This window comes from Zootoca vivipara, chromosome 1 (assembly GCF_963506605.1).
Source record: "Zootoca vivipara chromosome 1, rZooViv1.1, whole genome shotgun sequence".
In the NCBI taxonomy this organism is placed as follows: Eukaryota; Metazoa; Chordata; class Lepidosauria; order Squamata; family Lacertidae; genus Zootoca; species Zootoca vivipara.
The window spans coordinates 113,450,748-113,469,618 of record NC_083276.1 but is presented as its reverse complement, the minus strand read 5'-3'; positions in this window follow the sequence as shown (position 1 = coordinate 113,469,618).

Sequence of the window (18,871 nt, the reverse complement as noted above, 5' to 3'; positions counted from 1 at the left end):
CTGAGCAATGCTCACCCTGCAGAACATGTGGAGTGTTAAGGACCCAAGAAGTAAATGTTTTATTCATTTACCTGTGGATTGAATTATTTCATCATTATAATTGAGAAGTATGTTAAGTGGCTTGGGAAACTATGAAGGGATAAAAATTTAAAATTATTTTTGCAATAATTCTTACAGGTGAACTTCCTGAATGATTAACCATCTAAAAATTATTGCCTAAGTTACACACACACACACACACACCACATTTTTCGCTCCATAGGACGCACCTGACCATAGGACGCACCTAGTTTTTAGAGTAGGAATATTTTTTTGCTTTCTTGAATTGTCCTAGGCATAGCAGCCAACTCCTAGAGGCCTAGGTGCCTTTGCCCCCCCCCCCAATTAAATATTTGAGGAAGCTTCTTTTGCAAAGGGGGAAAGCTCAATTTTTTTGAGGATCAGCTCAAAGTTGTGCAGCTTTTTTTGCAAATGGGAAAAGCCCCGTTTTTTGGGGGGGTCAGCTCACAGTTGTGAATCTTCTTTGCAAATGGGGAAAGCTCCATTTTTGAGGATCAGCTCAAAGTTGTTGAGTTTACCTTGCAAAGGAAAAACAATCCTGTTTTTATGGGGTTCAACTCACAGTTCTGCAGCTTTTCTAAGAAAGGAAAGGGACCCATTTCTACAGTTTCCAGACAGATAATCTAATCAGCCAGTCACATGTCCCTGGGGAAACAAGCAGCCTCTCTCTGCAGACAACAATTGATGCCTGGGCAAGGGAAGGGGCCTGGGCTAGCTCCCGTATCTCTCTCCCCATCTCCTGCAATCAGCTGCTGAGCAGTCCTTTCAATACTCTCTTTCCCTCTTGTTAGCCTTTAGCTCTTTTTTTAAAAAAATAAAAAAAGCACAATCTGCCTTTCGCCCCTGGGCAATTTGGCTCCAGGGACCACACATTCACTCCATAAAATGCACAGACATTTCCTCTTACTTTTTAGGAGGAAAAAAGTGTGTCTTATGGAGCGAAAAATACGATATATATATTCTTGGTTCATGCACATAATCCTGTCTCTCATTCTGCCATGAACAATATTTTAAGTTCTGTCTCATCAAATTGCTTTGGTTTTAGCAGGTTGTTGTTGTTTAGTCGTTTAGTCGTGTCCGACTCTTCGTGACCCCATGGACCATAGCACGCCAGGCACTCCTGTCTTGCACTGCCTCCCGTAGTTTGGTCAAACTCATGTTCGTAGCTTCGAGAACACTGTCCAACCATCTTGTCCTCTGTCGTCCCCTTCTCCTAGTGCCCTCAATCTTTCCCAACATCAGGGTCTTTTCCAAGGATTCTTCTCTTCTCATGAGGTGGCCAAGGTATTGGAGCCTCAGCTTCACGATCTGTCCTTCCAGGGAGCACTCAGGGCTGATTTCCTTAAATGTGCATATGTTTAGATACCTAACACACTCAGTTATGGTTCCCTATATCCTTTCTTCTCTTCAGCTACCTGATAAGGTAAGTCCAGATCTCATCATGGGATGGTGAGTTGCAATGACATTTTTCACAAGGGAAATGACAGTAAAAGGCGCATCATGGTGGTCTAAGCACGTAAAAGATTGAAATGAGCACCAGGCCTTCCGTTTGGCTTAATTTTAATTCGAGTTTCAAAGATTCATCCAGATAGTTTTTCTATTATGGCCGAACTTCCACATTATTATTATTTATTTTGCTTCCTTGCCTCCTCTGTACTATTTAAATCAAATTGTTTTCTTTCTTGGTGGGGGGGAAGGTGTTATATAGCCAGAAGTAAATAATATATAAAAACAACAACAGACATAGACAAATACATTATATGTGCGGAACACACTTGCCTGTCTTATAATCTGGATTTTATCAAGCTAATTTTAATATATTAATTTTTTCAATTAAAACAACAACAAAACCCACTCTTATACATATTGAATTGTGTATTTAGAAATAATGAAATTAGACCATGCAAAAGAGAGACTGGAAAACCTAATAAAACCTGATGATTATGCTTACATTATAACTAGGGTAAACAAATTCTGTTTATCAGTAATGGAATGGAGCCTCATGCAATTATTTTCCTAGCAGTTGTTATTTATGAATGACATTTTTTAAGGTTCTATTAACATATTTTCAAAGATAATAAAGAGTAACATGTCCTTGCTTGCTAAGGAAGTTTCTATCTGCATTGCTGAGGCGTTATGGACTTGCCTAACACTTTTTTTTAATGCGTGGGGAGGTTTTATTCTATTGAATCACAGCGTTCTTGTTAATTAGCTGTTCCAAAAACATCCACTCGTACTAATGACTTTCAGTTGCTTAAATAACCAGGAATGTGAAAAAGCTATTTGCACATATGGTAACAGTAAATATGACTTCAGATACATTAGCAGTCCACATAACCAAATATTTGGTATTGCCACGATGCAAGGACTACAGTTTCCATTATTATTAATTACTACTACTACTAATCCACAAACCCTACTACTATTAATCCACAAACCCGTAAAATTGCACTCAGTCCCAGAAAGAGAGCCCGTCTGCCATTAGGCAGCGAGGGGGCAACTCAGGTAGCAGTGCCTGGAGGGTGATGATGGAGGTGAGATGATGGAGGACAAAATTCTGTGTGCCAAGCAACCTGACCTGGCTGCAGCCTATAGGCTAGCCTGCCTTCCTCAGGTGAAGTGAACAACTCTACCCCAGCATCAAGGGCCACAGCTGCACTATGCATCTAAAACACTATTATATTAAACACTTGTGGCTTCTCCAAAATGATACTGGTAACTGTAGTTTGTCAAAGATGCTGAGACCCCTATTCTCCTCAAAGAGCTAGAGTTTCCAGAGTGATTTAACATTCAATCCCTCTTCTCAGAAGAATTGTAGCTTTGAGAGGAAACGAGGGCATCTCCTAACAACTCTCAGCATCCTTAACAAACCACAGTCCCCACAATCATCTGAGGGAAGTAGGGTTGCCAGACTCAATAGCTTGGAAATTAAACAAAGGGTCTGCTGGTTTCTCTTTAAGGTTTCCAGACTCAAAAGAGAGCAGGGCAGTTAAAGGCACAGAAGTCCTGTCCTCTATTGAGTCTGGCAACCCTAGAGGGAAGCCATGTCTGTCAAAGCAGTATGGTGAGAACATGGCCAAAGGAAGATTCCACTCGGGTCAGCAAACTTTTTCCACTGTCCCTCAGACCTTGTGAGGGGGCAGGACTATATTTTGAAAATATAGTCCCACAGATATGCCCCACAAATAATCCAGAGATGCATTTTAAATAAAAGCACACATTCTACTCATGTAAAAACATGCTGATTCCCGGACCATCCGCGGGTCAGATTTAGAAGGCGATTGGGCCGCATCTGCCCCCCAGGCCTTAGTTTGCCTACCCATGATTCCACTGCTAGTCTGGTTAACTTCTGTGTGTAGAAAGTGGGAGGGGGGGGGGAGAAAGTCTCATCTTCACCTTTCCCTCATTCAGCAAAACATCTTAGTTGGGCCCCTGCAAGGAAAGGGAGCTTCCTTAACTATTGCTTACCTTCATTTACCTGTTGCTGGAATGTCTTGGACCACTTCATAAACCCAGCTCGAAAGGATCATGAGCCCGGTGCTATATTCAAAGGATTAACAGACACTTGAGAAGAAAAGCTGAACAAACCATCGGGAACATCAGGAGTTATGGGAAACATTTGTAAGAAATATAACACCACCAAAACATGCGGGTGCTTTTTGACTTCACTGCCACAGCCTTTGCCAGACGCACGGCAGGCAGGATATATAGGTCACCTCTCAGTCAAATGTGCCATGCACTTTCGTGCTAATCACTCTAACGCCTCACACTCTGTAATCATTTTATCATTGTTAATTCTTTGGCAATTATCCTGATGAAAGGTTAAAAATGATCACAGCCATTTCTTCAGTCACACGAGGAAGGCTGGCTTAAAAACATTCTACTCTGGCTGCCTGATGTTAGTGCCAGTTATTTTTAAATTATTTAAAGTAGCTTGGGAGTTTTTTATTGAGAATTTTCTATCTCAAAGCTAAGAAGCAGGCCGGCGTGGTTTTCTCTTCTTTTTGAAACAATCCTTGTATTTTGTGGGAAATCACTAATACATGAAACACCCATGTAGATAGTTATTATCTTTGGTCAAGGAGGCATTCAGAGAAACAGGGCAGGAAAAAAAGGATGAAAGATGGAGAAGCTGATTAACAGAGCAATCTTCTGCATTTTTACTTGAAAGTAAGCCCCATAGCATCCATTTAGGCTTACTCCCTCAATAGTATGTCTGCAACTGGACCCCTTCAGCAAGGGTTCAAAATGAAAAACAATCAAGGGAACTGAAGAATTATATTGGGGTAGCCAATATGGTACCCTTCGGATGTTGTTGGATTCCACCTCCCACCATTCCCAGTTGGCAATAGTCAGGAATGATGGGCCTTATCCCATTTTCCAATCTGAGCACTAAGTAGTGATGACAAGAGGCAAAGTGAAGGGTTGATCAATATATCTGACCCCTGCCTGTCCTCAGAAATAAGAGGAGCAGAATCTCATTCAATTCCCCCTCCTCATAACAACGCAGACCAGAGGGCTCAGGATTTGATAGGAATGGCCAAAAAAGAATCAACCTTTTCCTGGCAATACATACTGTATATTCCTGCGTATAAGACTACTTTTTAACCTTCTCAATAGTCGGGGGTCGTCTTATACGCCGGGTCGTATTTCTTATACGGCGAGTATATCCCAAACTCTATATTTTAACTGGAAAAGTTGGGGGTCAGTCTTATACGTCCAGTCATCTTATACGCTGGAATATACGGTACATTTTCTGTTGGTGGCAGCTTAACTTTTACCCAAGGCAACCAGTTTAGACACTCTGATGGCTTGGAAAATGCCAGCCAGTCTTAAAGCACACAAATAAAGCATAACATTTCTTTAGGCATATGCTGTCACCCACATTATACATATTTTATCAGAGCATCTTTCCACAGTGCTGACACACTATCATGTTTTGTGACATTAAACTTTTATGGCTAGTTGTACTCCCTATCCTTATTCCTTAGTAAAGATTTACATGTCAGCAAAATGCCTCTTGGGAGTGGTCTATTTGTAGGTAATTTATTTATTAAAAATCCACCATATCAACTACCGTAATCCGGGCATGCAAAGAGGCTCAAAACCACTGCAAAGGACTATGCAGAATTTGTTTTAACCCTTTAAAATATTAAAACAGTAAAATAAATTAAAAGCAGTATTACTATTAATACTGCTAATACTTCAATAGATTTATGAATGGCCTTCTAAACCACAATTTCAAAAGCAGTTTACAAAAAACCATACCCTCCAACATTTCTACGTTGAAAATATTTATTTATACCCTGCCCATCTGACTGGGTTTCCCCAGCCACTCTGGGCGGCTTCCAACAAAAGATTAAAAATACATTAAAACATCAATCATTAAAAACTTCCCTAAACAGGGCTGCCTTCAGATGTCTTCTAAAAGTCTGGTAGTTGTTTATTTCCTTGATATCTGATGGGAGGGCGTTCCACAGGGCAGGCGCCACCACCGAGAAGGCCCTCTGCCTGGTTCCCTGTAACTTCGCTTCTCACAGTGAGGGAACTGCCAGAAGGCCCTCGGAGTTGGACCTCAGTGTCTGGGCAGAACGATGGGGGTTGATGGCAGTTGAAGTCCCACAATATCTGAAGGGCATCTCTTTGGTTACCCCGGTTTAAACAAGCACAACACATCAAGCTTGATCCCCACCGCCAGAATAACAAGCCTGTCTAAACTGTACGCCATGCAAAGGTTTTCTCCCACACCTCTCCTTCTCTAGCTGAAGCAAGAAATAATTTAAACTACAGAATCTAGCGCTCCTTAAAAAGAAGAGCAATTCCCTCTTTACAACAAGCTGCTCTTCTTTTCTTTTCTTTTCTTTTCTCTTCTCTTTTCTTTCCTCCCCTTTTTATCTCAGAATGTAAGTGGCTCTCGAGGCCAACATGCCGCCCAAACACAAAAGTCTCAAGTGCTATCAGTGAAGTAATTCGGTCCACAATTCACCAGAATAAAACAATTCTTCAGAGGCCTGCAGTTGCCGTGCAGTGACATTTCATGCAACCCAATTGACAAAATCCACAGAAAAGGCAGGTGCGTAGTGGAAAGGGACTTTTTCATCATCTCTTTTCCATTACTGAAACAACATTTTACATTTCTCCAGTGCCTGACGGGCATCATATCGGTTAGATTACTACATGCCGTAATGCATTTCAGGAGTGTGTGTTCTTCTCTTTGCATGGCTAAATGTTTACAAGGGGGAACAAACACACTCATGTTCTCTATTGCTTTAAAAACCATCTCTGGCCATCCAGCGGCCCATTCACTTGCATTGCCTCAATGGTAGCAGAATGGGATTGAAAGTCAATATTCACGCTTTCCATCATTTGGCCTGCAACCCACAATTCCCCCCCCCCAAGAACTAATCGGATCTCTTTGGAGTCTCTGAACTTTGTGAGTTACAGTGGTACCTCGGGTTACAAATGCTTTGGGTTACAAACTCCGCTAACCCAGAAGTAGTACCTCGGGTTAAGAACTTTGCCCCAGGATGAGAACGGAAATCGTGCGCCGCCGGCACAGCAGCAGCGGGAAGCCCTATTAGTGAAAGCGTGCCTCGGGTTAAGAACGGTTTCGGGTTAAGAATGGACCTCTGGAACGAATTAAGTTCGTAACTCGAAGTACCACTGTACACAGATCTCATAGAATCATAGAATTGTAGAGTTGTAAGGGACCCTGCAGTGCCCTCTTGTGTTGGTGCCTAGTGTGGCAATACCAGTAACACTTTCCCAAAACTGTCTCTGGAGATCCAACCTCTGCTTAAAAACCTCCAAGGAAGGAGATTCCACCACCTTCCGAGACAGACCGTTCCACTGTCAAATAGCTTAAAATGCAGAACAATGCAGAGCTCTGTATAACCCAGAAACTTGCACATTTGTACAATAAGAAAAGCTATTCCAGAGTAAAAATATACCACCTTGCTTGTTTTGAATTACACGCCGTGCAACCCTCTGCATCTTTACTCAGAAGAATGTTCCAGTGTGAACCTTAAGTTTCCATAGGATTGCAGCCTAACGTCGACTAAATTGCGGTTGTCACTGTTCTCTGATTGCTCCTATGCTACACCAATGACAGACTCTTCTGTATTGTTAGGGCAGATTATATGGTTCTAACAATGCCCAAGTTTATCACTAGCATGGTATGTCACCATGAGATGTATTCTAACCACGTGGTGAGCAATTGCAGAGGTTACCGGGAACGGCATGATGAAAAGCGACAAAGAAACCTCCAGCTGTGCACACCGTTCCCTTGTCCAAGGGTAAATGGCTCTGTTGGATTTTGGCCATTCTCTGCAGCTGAGTTATTGTTTTGCCAAACAACTTTGCTGCTCTCTGCGGCCAGATTACCCCGGCAGCCAAGAACGTTAGTTGCAGAATTGCCATGGCTAGAATGACGTACCCTGGTACCACCTTTTTCTCTGGTGGGAGTTGCTTCACCATGAACACCTGCACGACGGGCAGAAATTAAACAGGGAGTGCTTTTCTCTACCTAGAGTTAGAGTGCTGGAGAAAACTTTACCTGCTATACAGCTCTGAAATAGCCCGGCCCCTAAAATGATTGACTTTGCATGGCAGATTTCACCAATGGCTGCTGTCTGATAGCTCAGCTGGTTAAAAATTGGTGCTGGCGTAACACCAAGGTTGCAGGTTTGATCCCCGCATGGGACAGCTGCCTATTCCTGCATTGCAGGGAATTGGACTAGAGGATCCTTAGGGTCCCCTTCCAACTCAACAATTTTATGATTCTACAATGATGGAACTAATTGGCAACAATGGGTTAAAATGACTCCCTTATCAACAAACCGCAGGGCAAGAAATTCTCTGTACAAGGCACCACCCAGGAAACATGCTATGTGACCTACTCCATTTATTTTTCACAGCCTTCCGAAGATGTCAATTGGTACAAAGTCTGGGTTTGTCGTGCAATACAAATGTTGGCAGACAGACTCAGGAGCAAAGTCATAGCCTGCTTTGAGTGATCACATCTCAGTAACACAAGCCTTGCCATAAGAATATGGAGCCAAATGTGAGAGGCATTTCCACAGTGTTGCCAGCGATCCTTTGTTTTAAGAGAGGACCCTTGTTCCAGGTAAGCCCACAGTAGATGATGAACATTTACAGTATTATTTCTATACCTCATCAACCATGCAGACAACTCTTATTTCAGCAAAACCATTTTGAGATCACCATCTCCAAATGACAGGCATCTTAAAAAGTGCAAGGAAATTCCTTTTTTTACAGCTTTTCAAAAGGCTGGTTGTACTGAAGCAACAGTGCATAAACAACAAAGACACACACACACACACACACACAGAGAGAGAGAGAGAGAGAGAGAGAGAGAGAGATACAAGAACGGCACTGTATGGAACCAAGAATCTATGCATCAAAAGCAATAATGTTATAAGTAAACAACAGGGTGCAATATATATATCTGGAGATGGCACACTGGCTGAAAGTCTGTTTTGGCTACTTTGTCTTTTTCAACCCTGTCCAATTAATCTAGTGCCCTTGGGAAGAGTGATAACCCTACAAGCCAAGTTGCTTACATGCACTACAGACTGCTGGAAGCTCTTTTGCCTGTGTAGCTGTTTTTGTCGTTTACGGATTGCTAGCACCGCCTCCGCTAGGTATGTCTGTTTCTCTGGGGTGTACAGGGTCGGAGCTGAGCACCAGAGCAAGTTGGGAGAGGTCATGACATGTTATAGCTGGGTCCCTAGCAGACCAATAGGGTGTAGTGCTAAGTGTTGTACTAGGTCCTGGGAGATCAGGGTTCAAATCCCTACACAGGCATGAAGCTGACCTTGGATCAGTCACTATATCTTAGCCTAACCTGCCTCAAAGGGTTGACAGACCCTCCAAGTGCCCCTGTTTTCTAGTCCCAGATTTACAGAAATCACCACAGTTTCTGATTTGATCCCTGAATATCCCACTGTTCCTTAGGACATCTCCATGTTCATTGGAGAAATGTTGGAGGGCATGGAATTATACGACCCCCTGAGCCAAGGAGATAAGTACAGTAACAATACAACATTTAGGAGACACCTGAAGGCAGCTCTGTATAGGGATTTTAAAAAAATGTTTAATGTTTTATTATGTGTTTATATATGTTGGAAGTCGCCCAGAGTGACTGGGGCAACCCAGTCAGATGGGTGGCATATAAGTAATAAAATTATTATAATAATGGAATAGGAAATCCCTATTTTCATCGGAGAAATGTTGTTTTGATGATAAAACAGGAAGGGGGAGAATTGTGTCCATCACCTTCAGCTCTTTGAAAGAAAGGGGAAATATACATGTAATAATAATTAACTAAACTTCCATACTGTGCGGAATGTGCAACAAAGCACAAGATTGGTTGTACATTCAAAGCACTCCTATACCACTTTAATAGCCATGACTTCCCTAAAGAATCCCGAGAACTGTAGTTTGTGGGTAAAAGATTACTAGGCTCCATAATTGTTGCTTTCCATTAAGAACCATCAAATTCACCAAACAGAATTGATCACACAAATGCCATTAGGTAGGACTTTCTTCTCTGGCTCTGTGATGTGTGTCCTGATTTGTGACCTGCATGTTAAAGAGCTCATTACCGATGCCCCACGCATCCATTTCCCCCAGTAAGTGCTAACGTTAAACTTTAAAGAAGGAATGTTATATTCTTGAAAGATGAATTTATTAAATCAAGTCCTGACCTTTTCAAGCTCACGCAGGCAGAGTATTACATTTTAAGCACACAAAGGCAAAATTCTCCCCATATCGCTCCTAGTCTCCTTCTAGCATATTGTGTCACCAACAAAATTCTTATCTTCATTTTTAAAGGCACAACTCAAAGTGCCCAATTCAAAGTGCTCCTCTCTGCCTCCCTTGGCTACGCCCATGACTTGGTTGAATGTAACAACTGAAAATCAGTATTAGATTTAATTTAACAACAAAAGCAACAATATCTGGAGGGTCACAGGTTCTCTATTCCTTATTTATGCTTAGTTCAGATAGGAGTCCTCGATGAAGATGTCCTTGTAACATTAGCAAAGCATAAGCAATAGCTTTGAGTTCTTATAAGCTGCTACTTCAGAATATGGGTTCAGATGCACATTTATTAATTTTTTAAAAGTTTTGAAAGCTCATTAAAATTGACATGAATCAGAAAGATTGCAGCTGGAATATATGCTCTTCTATATGTTCCCATTACAAAGGAAGGTTATTTTTCTTTTTTTACCACATTTTGGTCAGCCAGAGAGATAAGTCTAGCCCTTAGAGATATAGTTGTGAGACTTCTGCAGCCCTAGATAAAACTGCAACCATTAGAAAGCTATCAGATGAGAGCTGAAAAGTGGGGATAAGGGTAAACAATATTACCCATATGAAAGATCCATATCTATCTTGTGTGTGTGTGTGTGTGTGTGTGTGTGTGTGTGTGTGTGGTTGCGTGTAGATTCATTTTCACACTAATTGCATTTTCTAACTTTAAAATGACCCCACCCCCAATACTTAAAAACAACAGTCCTTGGACAGTGATGTGGACATTTTTAATTGTGCTTAAGAATAATATTCTTTTTCTTTGACAAAGGCTAAACACCCCCAGAGAATATTTCATTCCTGGGTGTAGTTCTGTTTACTGAGGCCTGCTATCCCCTGCTTTGATATTTTCATATTTGTAAAGCCTGAGATAATCTTATTTGTTCATGTCTGAACAAATCACTGCATATGATCTTTCTCAAGGGACTCTGGCTTTTTTTTGTGTGTGTGCAAACCAACAGTAATAGAAATAACCTGATGTTTACTTACAATCTCAAACTGCAGAAATATAAACCATTTTTCAGATGCATGCACACATTCACCTATCTATATATAAGAGAAGAGCGGGGGAGAAAGACAGCTTATGCTGCCTAAATGAGAAAGTTGAAGAATTACATACAGCTTTCTCAAACCAGGTACCAAAGGACTGAATTTCTGGTGGAACCATTTCTTCGTTTTCACTAATTAATCTGTGGATTTAGTTCCAGTGGACAAGTCTGGTGCCTCAGCCAAATTTTATTAGTACATGTGCCAAGTTGTACACTCAGCTGCCGGTACATGGTCTTATGGGAACCAGATGTACTTGCTCATGCCGATAGATGGTATTGCAACAGTTCCCCCAATCCCGGAAGAAATTTATGGGAGAGACCGCGACTGCAGGAAGCATTGCAGTCCCGTGAATGACTTCCAATTCAGATATTATTTCTTTCATGTGATGGCAGGCCTGACTGTTAAAGGAGGAGATGCTGGGGTCCTATAGCCTTTTAAATGTGTCTGGAAAGAGGGAGTTACCATTTCGATGTTTTGTTTTTAATTATGTACTTGTTTTAATTTTTGGGTGAATAACCAACTTATTGGGTTGTTTCCATTTTTATTTTATGTATTTTGTGTTTTTATGTTGTGACCGCCCTGAGACCTATGGGTATAGGGCAGTATACAAATATAATTTAATCATAACAAAAATTATTTTATCATTCAAATGGGGCCTGCGGATCAGGACAAATGGCATCCGGTAAATGACATTACTCTTTTGGTGATCTCAGTTCCTGCTAAGGATATAGTGCCAGTATCAGTCAGTCTCAGTCTTAAACTGGGAACCCTTTCAAAGAAACGCATGAATTAAATAGCCGAGTTAAACCAAGAGTGATTTTTTTATTTGAGATGTTGACAGTCTCCTGGCATCTTGAATGATGGTCATTGAGTTCAACTCACTGTGAATTAGCCCACTGACACAGTGTCCTCGCATATGCCATTGGTAAGGTAAAGGGACCCCTGACCATTAGGTCCAGTCATGACCGACTCTGGGGTTGCGGCGCTCATCTTGCATTATTGGCCGAGGGAGCTGGCGTACAGCTTCCAGGTCATGTGGCCAGCATGACAAAGCCGCTTCTGGTGAACCAGAGCAGCACACGGAAACACGGTTTACCTTCCCGCTGTAGCTGTACCTATTTATCTACTTGCACTTTGACATGCTTTCAAACTGCTAGGTTGGCAGGAGCTGGGACCGAGCAACGGGAGCTCACCCCGTCATGGGGATTTGAACCGCCGACCTTCTGATCGGCAAGCCCTAGGCTCTGTGGTTTAACCCACAGCGCCACCTGCGTCCCTATGCCATTGGTGCATACCAGTTATATTCCCTTTCTAGTTATCTACAAAGCACCTGGCAACACACTTGACAACTTATGGCAGCCATAACAGGCTTTGGTGAGGTGTGCAGGTTTGCTAAGTACCATGATGTAAACTGACGGCGAGGCAGTTAATTTCATTCACGTTGATTAAAAAGAAAGAAAGGGGCAGCTGCCATAAACCCGAGGTGTGATTCACTGTAATAAGATGTTTTAATAATTCAGAGCACTTAATTGCAAAATGTTGACACTATAATATGAAACGGCTTCTGCTATAAATGCCAATATAGTTTCCCATTAATAATTTTTAGGGAATATGTGTGAGGATTCAGGTAAGAGATTTGCAATTTCATCCTTGGAGAATCTCACTTCAAGGTATGTCAAGACTCATACCTTGCTTCTGGTTAATATATGTGATGCCTAGTCCTAACACAGTGGTGGAAAGAATCTATACATTGCCCTATTTATTTATTTTGTTCATCTTTCCACACAAAATGGAGGTCAGCAAAATTACACTTCCGACAGCCAACCCAGCTTCACTGAATAGAACAAGTGCTTCTTGTTCTTCCTCCTCCTCCTCTCCTTGCCAGACAGAAATTTCATACCGGGAACAGGAAAAAGAGTGAGGTTGGGAAAGGCCATAAACCACTGCTGGAGAAAACCCCAGCATTTCCAAATACGACTGGGGGGGGGGGGGAGGTCCCTGTCTAAAATAAACACTGCTAGTCAGAGTTGTTAGGACTGAGCTGGATGTGAAGTCCAGGTCTGCATGCAAAGTCCAAGGATTGTTTCTGTTATTTGTAAGAAACTATGTAAGAAACTGAGACCCCAGACTCCCCCCCCCAGTGTCCCTATTTTCCAGGGACAGCCTTGGATTTCCAGAAGCCATCCCAATTTCTGATTTGATCCCTGGATGTCCCACTTTTCCTTAGGACACCCCTTTGTTCATCCGAGAAATGTTGAAGGGTATGGAGTTATGTGACCCCCGAGCCAAGGAGATAAGAAACTATACAACCTTTAGAAGACATCTGAAGGCAGACCTGTATAGGGAAGTTTTTAAATGTTTAATGTTTTATTCAGGGCTTTTTTCCCCAGGGGGAACTCACAGGAACTGAGTTCCGGCACCTCTCAGGTGGGTGCCACTGCCATTCTAAGCGAACGAGGGAGGTGTTCATGGTGAGTTTTGGCACCTCTTTTTCTAGGAAAAAAAGCACTGGTTTTATTATATTTTTATATAAGTTGGAAGCTGCCCAGAGTGGCTGGGGCAACCCAGTCAGATGGGCAAGGTTTTGGTATTAATAATAATAATAATAATAATAATATCGAATAGGATGTTATTTTCATCGGAGAAATGTTGGAGGGTATGAGTCTCACAATAAAATAATAGAATGAACATTAAAGCCCCACAAAACAGTACAAAAAAAGAGCTTTGACTCTAAATGAGCGCTGTTTGTTTAAAAGTCCACTTCATGTTTCCCCAGCAGTTTTAGCATAACTGGAAACCCTGACGCAGTTCTGGCCTAGGTTTTACTTAGGTCTCCAGTTCTCTTATCTCTCCACAAGCTGGACACAAGTTTTCCTCAAAGTATTTGGTTGAGACCACAGTTGCAGTAATAAAACCATGTGCCACTTCGACCTGCGATCTTCATGTTCCTGGGCTCATCTGTAGATTCTTACAAGCACTTGTGGGTATTCAAAAAGATGTCCTCCCAAGGATGTTGGATTTCAACTTCCACCACCCAGCGCCAGCATGGCCAGTGGTCAGGGATAATGGGAGTCGCCCTTAGTGATCAGCTCTTTAAACAACCTTGTTCCTACATCTGGAAGATGAAAGCTGTTAGAAGCAATCTACTTTTGTGTTGTTGTTTTAATCCTACGTTTAAAGGGAAACTTGCAATATAGATTACTCCCTAGCACCAGAAGCCCACGCTCCCCTCTCTCAGCTTTTAAGCAAAGTCTCTTTACAGGCTTTCTAATCTCTCATTCACATGAAGAGCAAAAACCCACCAGTCTAATCTGGTTTTGGATTCAGGTTTCTGGCTGTTGTCCCGGTGTGCTCTTTGGCAAAAGACTTTGAACACACTCTGCACGTTTGGGCTTTAAATAGAAATCCTTTCTCTGCAAAGCTATTTTGGGAGAAGGTGGGGAGGGGAGTGAAATTCAAAAGGGGCAATAAAAGGAGGGGGGTCGTTCTTTGCCAAGGCAGAACAAAAACAAAGGATGTGAAAGACAAAATTGAACATAAAAAAAGTTTTGTAGTCTAATCCCTCTGCACTTGAACCCCAACCCTTAATTTCCAAAGGTCAAATTTATATCCAGCTTTCATTATGCCATGATACAGGGACATCGGAAACACTTGCTAAAGTTATTTCTTGCCATGTCCGAAATCCAGAGAAACACAATGTCTGGCCCATTGTCAGCTATGGGATACAAACTTTGTTCACGTTATTAGATTAATAAATATAATAGAATATTATATCAGACTCAAGATGCCACTAATTCTAGTGAAACATTTTGAATCTAGAGTCTATTCCAAAATAATATTTTTATAAATCTGAATCTCATATTGACTTCTTAACCTTAATAATAATAATAATAATAATAATAATAATAATAATAATAATTTATACCCCACCCAACTGGCTGGGTTTCCCCAGCCACTCTGGGCAGCTTCCAACAAAATATTAAAATACAATAGTCCGTCAAACATTAAAAGCTTCCCTAAACAGGGCTGCCTTCAGATGTCTTCTAAAAGTCTGGTAGTTGTTTTTCTCTTTGACATCTGATGGGAGGGCGTTCTACTGGGTGGATGCCACCACCGAGAAGGCTCTCTGCCTGGCTCCCTGTAACTTGGCTTCTCACGAGAGAACTGCCAGAAGGCCCTCGGTGCTGGACCTCAGTGTCCGGGCTGAACGATGGGGGTGGAGACTCTCCTTCAGGTATACAGGGCTGAGGCTGTTTAGGGCTTTAAAGATCGACACCAACACTATGAATTGTGCTCGGAAACATACTGGGAGCCAATGTAGCTCTTTCCAGCTTTAGTGATGAAATTGATTCAAGTGACTAAATTTCACAACACATTCTTTTTTAGCCAGACAGGGGACTTTCCAAACTTTTCCTCTTTTTCCTTATGTCTCTTCTTGCTATTTGAATCAGATTATTTACCATTTGTTGAAGTCTAGGATGCAATGTAGCCTCAATATTAGCGAAGCAAGAACCACAGTAATGAGGTAGGAAGTTACATTTGTATTTGTGTAGCTTAATCCTCAAGTGCTGCAGTCTTTTAAAAATAAAAATAAATCAATTTAGGAGTCAGATTGCACAACATGAAAGAGCACATTCCCATGTCTTGCTCAGTCTGCCCATTAGCGCCTGAATGAGAATCAGAAAACTGGTTTTGCGCAGATTCTTGTTAGAACGAACAGAAATTTGGCTGCTAATAATGTAGCCTTGTCAGCTTTAGGCTTAAGCCGGAACACATAAAGCTGGAGTTAGGTTATAAGCCTTGCTTGCAAGCCTTGGTTCTATCTAATTGCCACACATGATGCGTTTATGCATTGTGCTCAACATCCCAGAATAAGCAAGCAAATTGGGCATCAACATATGAATGGAATTTACTCACAGGATCCAAGCCATGGTCCCTCCAGCAAATTAAATGGCTGGGATTACTAGTTTGATTGTCATTATAATGCAATTATTTCTTCCCACTATCTCCCTCTGTCCCCCATACACTCTTCATGATCAGGAGTGATGGTAGCAACTTGCTTAGCAGCCGGTAGGAAAAAAAGAATGCTCAATATGAACATTCAGAGTGATGGATGTGCCATCTCACCTCTTCAACATACATTCTGCAGACTGTCTAAATGAAGTTTGGAACCCTCGGAATAACCATTACGTGATGGTGTAGTGTTTTTTTTCCAGGGAATGGCTGGGAAGGAAGGAAGGAAGGAAAGGAGTCAGGCTTCAGGGAATCAGCTTCCTCCCCTGTGGCCATGAATGATAAGATCAAATGAAAGGAATGCCTTACCAGTTAGACTCTTTAATAATCACAGCAAGAGAACAAAGGACACATCTCCTAGAAATGGAGGTGCTCCCAGCTAAGGTTCACTCCACCGCTCTGTCCCTATTGATATCCGTCACTTCTATATCTTATGACCTGAGCTTGTACCCTCTGTGCTTTCTGTTCTAACACTTTCTGAGCTCTTTGTGTCTTTGGGGAAGGGGAGTGAATGCTGTCCAGAGACTGTGAATCTGTTAACCCTCTCTCTTCCAGTTTTTCTTTTCTTTTTCTTTTTTCTTTTAAAAATAATTAAACTTTATTGAAATTCAAATCAAAACAGACAAATCATACAAATAATACAGATTATCATATAACCAAACTTGCAAATAAAAAGTGTAAATAAAATCTGATACAGAAATCTTCCAGACTTCCCTGTATATTCCCGTTACTCAATCTATATCGTATTAGACTAATCATACCGTAAATAAACATAACAAACAAAATTATCCTTTCCATCCATAAAACTTCCACTTATCATCATCTCGGGTTGACTGACTTTTTAACTAATTACTGCTTCCCTTACCATGATATACTTCCCTAATATTTCCTGTTATAGTTGCAATCTTTGCGAACAGTACAGAGCATTAGAAATAAATCCAGGATTTCAATGTAGGGCACTGTTTCTTCATATAATCCCCAAATTTTTCCCAGCTTTGATAAATATCTGGTTGCTGCCCCCCCCCATTATATCTGTTAATTTCGCTTGGTCTAGATAGCTGAATAATTTCTCCTGCCACTCACTGATTTTCGGTTTTTCTTTTTCAGTATGTGGCAATTAATATTCTTGCAGCTGCAGTTGCATAGAGAAATATTTTTTCATCTTGCTTATTTATTCCTTCATCTAACATTCCTAATAAAATATATTCCTAATAAATAAATATATTCCTAATAAAAAATATTCAGGATTTTTCTTTATATTATACTTCAATATTATTTTAATTTCGTCAAAGATCTGGTTCCAATAGGGTTTTTCTTCTCCTAGCTGTTCTCTTCTCTTCCAGTTTTTCTTCTCCTAGCTGTTCCCCATCCAGTATTTCCCAACTTCTGTCTTCTGAGCTATGCCCCTCTGCAGACCACTGTTCCAAATCTATAATGTCCTCCTGCTTCTGGGAAGATTCAGGATCAAGGGCAGAGGGAGGGGGAAGCTCCCACCATTCTTCCTCAGTACAGCCCTCCTTAGCATGGTCCTGGAAGGAAGGAAGGGTGACCACAGGCCACTAAAGGGAATGTTGTCATCTCTACTAGCAAATGTGCTGCTCAAATGACCTGTGAATGAGGTGAGAAATGGCAAAGGTGGATGGAATAGGTGGCTTGTCGCTAAAGTGCAAACATTAAAACAGCAACAGATACAATCAAAGCAAACTTATATGGGGTGTTATGGGAGGGACAGTACCTCTAGTGGGAGACGCGTTGTGCTGCTTCTGGGATAGTTTGTCCACCTTTGGTTCCCACCCTGTACTCAGCTCTCTCTTGAGCAGGGGCGTCTTGCTCATAGAGGCAAGTGGTGTGGGGCGCCGGGGCGCCAAGTTCTGGAGGGCACCAGGGAAGAGGCTGGGCATCACCTTGCCGCCCTCACCCACCTCACTGAAGCAGCGCTGCACCCGGAGCCCCTGCCTCTTCCCTGCCGGAGGAGCAGCCCTACAGACGCTGCCCGCCTCCTCCTGCCCCGCAAAGCTGCCGGCAGTGCCGTAAAAAGGTTGGCAACTCTGGGAAACCGGGGGGGGGGGCACCGGAGGGATCTTTGCACCATGGCACCGGATATACCCTGGAAGGACAGATCGTGAAGCTGAGGCTCCAATACTTTGGCCACCTCATGAGAAGAGAAGAATCCTTGGAAAAGACCCTGATGTTGGGAAAGATTGAGGGCACTAGGAGAAGGGGACGACAGAGGACGAGATGGTTGGACAGTGTTCTCGAAGCTACCAACATGAGTTTGACCAAACTGCAGGAGGCAGTGCAAGACAGGAGTGCCTGGCGTGCTCTGGTCCATGGGGTCACGAAGAGTCGGACACGACTAAACAACTAAACAACAACAACAACCGGATATACCTAAGACAGCCCTGCACCTGCGACTCCAGGAAGCTGTCAGGGTGCAACAGCGGCTGCACCCCGGGAAAGAGCACTCAGTTGCAAGTGGTTGTGAAGCCTCTGTCACATGACTGGCTCATCTGGTGCCACGTCAACACCACAACCTTAAAACAAAACCAAGAACACCGAACTGCCACAGATTCAGGTAGCTGTGTGGGTGAGCTGGTATCACTTCTGAACTTCAAGTTTAAGTGTGGTAAAGACAGGAGAATGAATGTAATACATGGCGGGCAATGAAGGGGGTGAAATGATCTTGCAGGTCATTGATAAGAATGAATTATAGCAGCATGGAAAGCTGGAGTAGAAAAGCAGGTACAGGGCCATATTTTTCATATTTCTTTCCTGCATTACAGATTGCCACCCACCCCACAAGGTGCCCCAAGCTCTGTAATTCTTTGGCCATTTCTAAGGCTGTTTGGTACTCATTTCAGAAGAAATAATTCAAAACGGAGTATCATCAGTTATTACTCACTTGAAACGGTAGCTT